The sequence below is a fragment of the Leptidea sinapis genome, chromosome 10 (genome assembly GCF_905404315.1).
Source record: "Leptidea sinapis chromosome 10, ilLepSina1.1, whole genome shotgun sequence".
NCBI classification, from domain to species: Eukaryota; Metazoa; Arthropoda; class Insecta; order Lepidoptera; family Pieridae; genus Leptidea; species Leptidea sinapis.
Window position 1 is genome coordinate 12,659,473 of NC_066274.1, and position 7,983 is coordinate 12,667,455.

A 7,983-nucleotide genomic window follows, 5' to 3' on the forward strand; every position below is an offset into this window, starting at 1 on the left:
CTCAAGCGAATGACCGCACTGGTCGCACGTTCGCGACAACTTGTCGCACTTGTTGCAAAATCTACTATTTTGCGGTCGGCTCTCGGTTCAAGTATTACAAACGAAGCAGTATATAGGAAATAAATAGGTAGCTATCATGAATAGTAATTTCATAATACTATTTTTTTTTCTTTTTGTATTCTGCGTCTTGGCAATCTGTCTTTCAACAATGATCCATTAAGCTGTCTGAAAATGATTGTATTTTGGCGTTGTGTTTAGGAGAGGCTTTTCCGGTGAGAAGTCTCTCAATTCTTGTCCACAAATCTTGCTGCTAGTCCCTGAATACAGTGGCGCTTCAGCCAAGTGAATTTAAGGCTGGTAGGACCCTGAAGTTGAAAAGCAAATTTATTTCTATGACAGTTAAGTCTAAACTGGTGGCTCTTACTGTAGGTACTTTTCTATTTCTTGCTTAATGGTTTCCAGTTTTATGTCTGCGTACATCAGTTTGTTGTTAACATGCCAATGAATATTAAGCATGTTTCTGATTGTTTTGCTTTGGAACCTCTCCAGTATTTCTATGTAACTGGTGTTTGCCGATCCCCAGAGCTGAATTCCATATGTCCAAATAGGTTTTAGAATGGCTTAATGGCATAATACTAATAATCACTTTAAATTAGATTGTTTCAAAGTCTTTAGGAAGTTTAAACAATTAAATTTGGATCGCAATGACCTTTAATATGCGTTGCTTTATTTATGTTACTCCATTTTTAAAAGATCGCTCGGACCGGTGAAGTAGGCGACGAAAAAAGCTCGCGCATGCACCACTGCTCGCTCGTGAGTCCTTACTGGATAGGCCTCTCTGTAGAGGCCGTTACGCGTACCTACTTACGATTTCGATACCCACACGGAGAGACTTGCTTTTACTTCTAAATAAGTGAGAGAATAAGATGAAGAAATGATTAATTAACTTTAGTCTTATATCTAAGAATAGTAAGAATACATCACATAAAACTAACGTATACAAAAATAAATGCATAAAACAACCGGAAGCAATATTCCGCAGAGCTCATTGACATTTCAGGTATGTTCCGATACAGGGGGGTGCAACTTCCCTACATTGGCACATGAAAAAAATTTGCATTGAAAGTGCTGCCACCTATTAGGTACGCTGCAACTTCACCACGATGGCGATAGTTTAACATACATGAGTGATAGATAGATGGAGCGAGTGATAGCAAAAAACTCACTTAACTTATTACAGACTTGACTATCGTGTTGAAATCATTGAATGGCTCTCCTTATTTAAAGGTGACTGCTGAACTTAATAAACGAATAATACATTCCACCCACACAAAACAAACATCAATATGCATTTAATACGGTATACAACAATAGTAAAAAGTAAAAACTATAAACATAATTAGCGCCATCTAGCGACGGTACGCTAAGAGCGTAAAAATAACGCAGCGCCATCTCTTGGCCTGGGTACACTGATTTTACAAAATAAAAACATGAGTTGTAAATCTATCTCTAGTATATAGTGTCTATATCTATGTGTGTATCTATGTTCCGATATACACTGCGACCGCTGTGCAGTGTGACGTCAACTTAGTATACTGTGAAGCCGTTCCTTTATAGACGGTTACTATTTAAAACGGAACGCAATCCCGTATACTGTCAGCCGCATGTTTTTACGCAGCATTCAAATGAGTGTATTAAGGCGACACTAAAGGCCGGCGACCTTGAGCGATATGAGTTCACGGCTCCTATGTAACAAAGCCAATATTTTCAAAATTCTTGCGTCGAAAATTTAACATTTTAACGCGCAAACAGTTTAATTGCTTACAATTCTCATTATTGATAACTAATCTCAATAAATGTACCAATACAAAAAAGTAAAAGCTATAATAAGAACAACTTTTATGAGAGCAGTATACTAAACAAATGCATCATGCCGAGAAAAAACTTGTTTAACTGCAAACAAAACTGGTAATTCATAATAGCTCTGGAGTGTTAAGTTTAACTAACAGCAAGCATTAGCAACCTACAAGTAAGACTTAAGGGTATGAGTAACAGGATAGTGTTTATAGCTCCAAATGCTATATTTTCACCACAAAACTTGTCTAAAACACCTTGTTTGCGTCTTTTCTGCTTAATCTTCGCCTTAAAGTTTTCTAGTTAATTAAAAACAAAGGATGGAGGATGTTGTTGGAGTAGGGGAGGCCGGGGTTCAAAGTGCCGGGGGTAGGTTGTTCCGATTGAAATAGCTCCGCGAAGAAAAGAGATAGCAATAAGTGTGAAGTGCATCGCGAAACGTCATATCATCGCGCCATTGCGTCGGTCGTTTTAGCGACGGTCTGACCGCGTGTTAGCGTGGTAGTCGATTGGTGAGACTCAAACATCACGTAAGTAAATTTTTTCGTCATTATACTTTTTGGTCTATTTCAATCAATTTTCTAGCTATTTGTGTGTTACTTGCTATTATCTGTCGAGCAAACTACAGTGGATACTTTTTAATATCGTTTTTGGCTTTTTCAAACATATTCTATCATAATTGGTTGTTACTTTAGAAAATGGAATTTGGGGTTCCAAGTTCCTCTGGTGGGGGGCTAGTTGTTCCGCGGAACAACCTGCCCCGTAGCGAACGCGTAAATAATAAAATTAAAACTTTGTTTTAGGATGAGAAACTATAAACGAAAACCGAACGGGGCAAGGTTTCAATTGAGCTTTTGCAGCGGGCTGCTGATGCCGTTATTAAAGACGGTCGTAAACTTAAGACGGTAGCTCGGGAATTAGAGATATGTCATATGACATTGTTTCGCTTTGTCAAAAAGTTGAAAGCTGGTGTAACACCTACTGTGGGTTACTATTCTAGACAGGTGTTCAACCAAGACCAAGAGAAGACATTGGCGGATTATTTATTAAAATGTTCATCAATTTACTTCGGTCTTTTGCCAGAAGAAGTAAGAAAGTTGGCATATAGTTGAGCTGTCAAATTTGACATGCCTAATATTCCAGTCTCTTGGCATAGAAATAAAGAAGCTGGAGCTGATTGGTTCACTAGTTTTCTGAAAAGAAATCCGTCATTGTCCATAAGAGCTGCGGAAGCCACTAGTGCAGGACGCGCATCCTCTTTTAACCGACACAACGTTAATGAATTCTTTAGCAAGCTTGGAGACGTTATTTTGAAATATAACATGCTACCGTCTAGAATTTGGAACTTGGACGAAACAGGTGTTACCACTGTATTGAAGCCGAAGAAAATAGTCGCTGCAAAAGGCGTTAAACAAGTGGGTGCCATAGTGTCTGCGGAGCGAGGAACTTTAGTTACCGTTGAACTTGCAGCAAATGCAGTGGGAAATACTGTACCACCAATGTTTAAGTTTCCGCGCCTTAAATATAAGGACTTATTTCTTCGAGATGGTCCCACGGAGAGTATTGGAGCTGGAAATAGCTCGGGATGGATGATGGCTACAGAATTCCTCATATTAATGGACCATTTTATAAAAATTACAAAGCCCACTCCCGAAGACCCCGTATTGTTATTGCTTGATAACCATCAATCACATGTTGACATTGATGTGTTTGAAAAGGCAAAGGCAAATTCGGTTATAATGTTGTCTTTCCCGCCACATTGTACCTATAATTTGCAACCACTAGATGTTGGCGTTAATGGCCCGTTTAAAACGTATTGTGCCAAAGCGCAAGAAAACTGGCTACGTAATAACCCAGGCAAGACAATGTCCATTTATGAGATACCTGGAATTGTCAAACAGGCATGGCCTTTAGCAGCTACACCAAATAACATTATGAACGCATTTAAAAAGGCAGGCATAAGTCCATACAACCCTGATATATTTACGGATGAAGATTTTGCCCCGTCGTTCGTTACTGATCGACCAATGCCCGACATCGCTAATATTTCATTGGCATTGGGAAATGTGAAACCACAGCTTCAAGGATTAGCAGACGTTAATGAGCCTCAGGTGGATCATGATATGGAAACCGTCCCAGATAACGAGCCACGTCCAGCAAGAATAGAATCAGCAACCAATGAACCTCAACCAGGATCTTCGAACATTGCTAATTTAAGAAAGTAACTGGTAAAAACAAGCGAAATTATAAAGTGGCAAGTAAATCCGCAAATGGTAAAGAAAATGTGAAAAGGAAACTACTGCAAGAATATAATCATGGAAGTGATAGTGAAGAAGAGACCATGGAATGGTATTGTCTAATATGTTGCGATTTATATTCCAACTCACGACCAGGTGAAAAATGGATTGAATGCGTCATGTGTAAGAATTGGGCTCATTCAAAATGCCTGAAATCTGAAGATGTTCATTCTTATGTTTGTCAAAATTGTAATTCTGACGACGACTCTCAATAATTTTTTTTAAGTTACTGAAATGAATCTGTTTTTACAGAGTAGGTTATAAGTTTAGATTATTAATCTCAGTAAAGTCATTGCTATAAGACTGAATTAAGAAACTATAACTCGAAATGTTAAAATTTGTTATTTTTTGTGTTTTCATTAAAAGAAATAATTTTGTTTTTTTTGACAAGCAAGCAGCTTTTCTAGCTAGTAAGGTTTTTTGCAGTTATGTTCATTACATTTTTTAATTTTGTTGAAAAGTTTGTAAAAAACATTAAGATTTTTGTACTTTTCTAAATAAAACTCTAATAAATATTCAATGACATATACCTAATTTATTTTATATAATACCTTTCCAACTAATACCACATTATTAGGGACTAGAGTTGATAAGCGGAACAACTTACCTCAGCTGAGGAACAACCAGCCCCTTTGTGGGGCGAGTTGTTCCTTGTCGACTTTTTACAGAAAAAATATCCTGAGCAATAATATATGCTTATTTCACTGAACTTAAGTTTACAATTTGAAACAAGGATAAATTATGCACCATTTTATATAGGAATCGTTGATTTTAAACATTTCTATTACATTTATATTGCCTCCGACTCCAAAATCGGAACGTCGAACCCCGGTCTCCCCTACTGTCAAATTAAAAATATTTGGGATTAACTGTGGGGAATGTTTATAAAACGTTAGGCATTCGAGTGGTTTTGACTGATCACGTGATCCAAGTCTTACTGCGAGTACCTCACCTCGAAAACGACAGTGCTCACAGTAGAATATGGCGGCGATTTATGAAGTCATATATTTCCTTAGGCGGGCTATACTGGCAGTCCATAACGGAACGAATTTTTCTAGTGATAGCATTGTGCAGTGCTTGCAGTGCATATCAGAACATACCCTTCATTAACATAAAAATAATGGCATGATAAAACAGTAAACACTAAGAAAAATAAGACAATTTCATTCTCAAACATTGGTTCAACAACCGTCACACTGTCAAAATTGGTTCCCAATTAAGCTAAAACATCTTCTCTAGCCAATGACGTTCTATACATATGGACACATCATTCGTAGCCTGATAAAGGAACGACAAAAGTGTCCTTAAAGACAATGTAAGCACACTTTTCTCCTTAGTCGTGTGTCAACTGTGTGTCAGTCACCAAGTCCAAATGTGCTATAAAAAGTGCTCAAATAATATTTTAACGACGCTAATAAAAGATTGTGTGACTTATCACCGGTAAGTTTATTTAATTATTATTTTATTTATTTATATATACAAACATAATTTGTGCCAAAATTCATGGACGATGCGGTACTCGAACCCGCGCCTCTCGCCTCAACTGAACTAACCGTCCGTCCCAGTGACGCATCGACCTAAATTTTGGTGTCTTGTTCAACTCTCATGTACTTGCACCGTGTTTATTTAAATTCATCCATCGATGGCTGCAAGAAAGAGGGGTAGGGAAAGACCTCTAACTACCTGGATGTCCGAAGACGCGAAAACGAGATCTACGTGGCGCCGCATGATAACAAAAGCCGACCCCGTATAACGGGATGAAGCGAGGACACAGAAAAGGTAACTTAAGGCGAAGAGTAAGCAGAAACCACGCAAACATGATGTTTTTAGACAAGTTTTGTGGTGAAAGTATAGCATTTATAGCTATGAACACTACTTAGTCCTGTTACACATATCCTTAAGTCTTATTTGTAGGTTGCTAATTCTTGCTGTTGGTTATAGTTAACACTGCCGCGCCTTTTTGAACTACCACATTTCTTTGAAGTTAAACAAGTTTTTTGGCATGGCGTGACGCAATTTTTTTGGTACTTCTCTAAGAAAAGTTATTCTTATAAAAGTTATTATTAAATTCTTATAAAAATATATCTTAGAAAAGTTATTCTTATAGCTTGTACTTTTTTGTGTAGGTTCATTTATTCAGATTAGTAGTGAATAACAAGGATTGTAAGCATATAAACTGTTTTCCACGCAAGAATTTTGAAAATATTGGATTTGTTACATAGATGGCGGGCCGGCAGCCGTTTACTCATATCGCTCAAGGTCGCTGGCATTTAGTGTCGCCTTAAGAAATTCATTAGTTTTCGTGTTCAATAAACAACAACATTAAACAAAATTAAACTAAAATAAGTAGAAATTCGATAGTAAAATAGATAAAAATTACTTTCACGACAAAAATAAGTTTTGTGTGCAAAAATATTACAATGTGTTTTACAAAATAACTGATTAAATTTATGACTATAATATATAACTACCCACTTATTCATAATAGTCTGCTAACTTAAAGCATTGCTAATTCTTACTCTGTCTTCTTCTATTGACCTAAGTCAGAATGAGAAAAAACACTCCTTAGCGGCTGTTTAAAGTTAGCGGACCATTATGAATAAGGGGGCTACTGTATAGGAGATTAATAATAAGAATAAAATAATGTTTCGTATGTATTCGTTACAATTCATAATGGCCTTTTGGTTGATCCAATACTGAATGTTGGTGATCGAATATTGAATGCCTACTCCCTCTTCCATTATTGTTGGAAGCGTCCACCTGACTCACCCAGTGTCATTGGGCGTAATTTTCACGACAGTTTCACGCAAATTATTTAAGCCAAACAACTATCTATATATATAAAAATGAATTCATGTTCGTTAGTCTCGCTTAAACTCGAGAACGGCTTGACCGATTTGACAATTTTAGGTCTTGAATTATTTGTGGAAGTCCAGAGAAGGTTTAAAAGGTGAATAAATAGGAAAATGCTGCAAAATTAAATAAAAACAACAAATTTGTTTTTCCTTTGATGTGTCCATACATAATTTCTATGAGAGAATTTATTGACACACGGTTTGACATTTCTACTGTGAAACAATTTCATTACGATAGCAGGGTGCATATTTTACGAAGTAATTTTTGATGTAATGATATATTATTGACAAATTCATATAAATACATGTATTTTATTTATTATACACAGAACAACGTCTGTCGGGTCAGCTAGTATTTAATAAAAATACATACTTAAACATACATGATAGATACATAATTAAATATATATAGGAAACAAGGCCGATTCAATAAAGAAAAGAATTTGAAATGGCGTCATTTATCATCCTCTCCCACTCATGCCCTATTGCTATTCTTACTCATACACGCGGCACCATTACGTGCCAGGAAATTAGTCTAATTTAATTGAATTTATATTATAATTAACCAAAATTCATGAAAAAAATCTTTAGGTCAATCAAAGAGCGGAAATGTAGGGAAAACCGAGACCTACTTTGCTAACCGATCTGCTAACTACAAGTACAAGCCAATATTATAGATTTCTGGATTTGTTTTCACATTGCGGTTTTCAAGGAACTTATCCCAAGTACAACTAAACTATCGAAAGACCTTTCTCGCGCCTTTGCAAGACGATACTCGGATATAGCTACCTACCAAAAATTTGCGTACTCCTTCCTAAAAGACCTGCAACTCTTCTCTCCTGTAATTCCTCTGGTGCTGCAGGAAATGGGAGCGGCGGTGATCACTTTACACCAGGTGACTCATACGCCCGTTTATCCTCCTCTTCCATAAAAAAATCACTTCTCTATTGACTTGACTAATTATCACAAAAACGTTG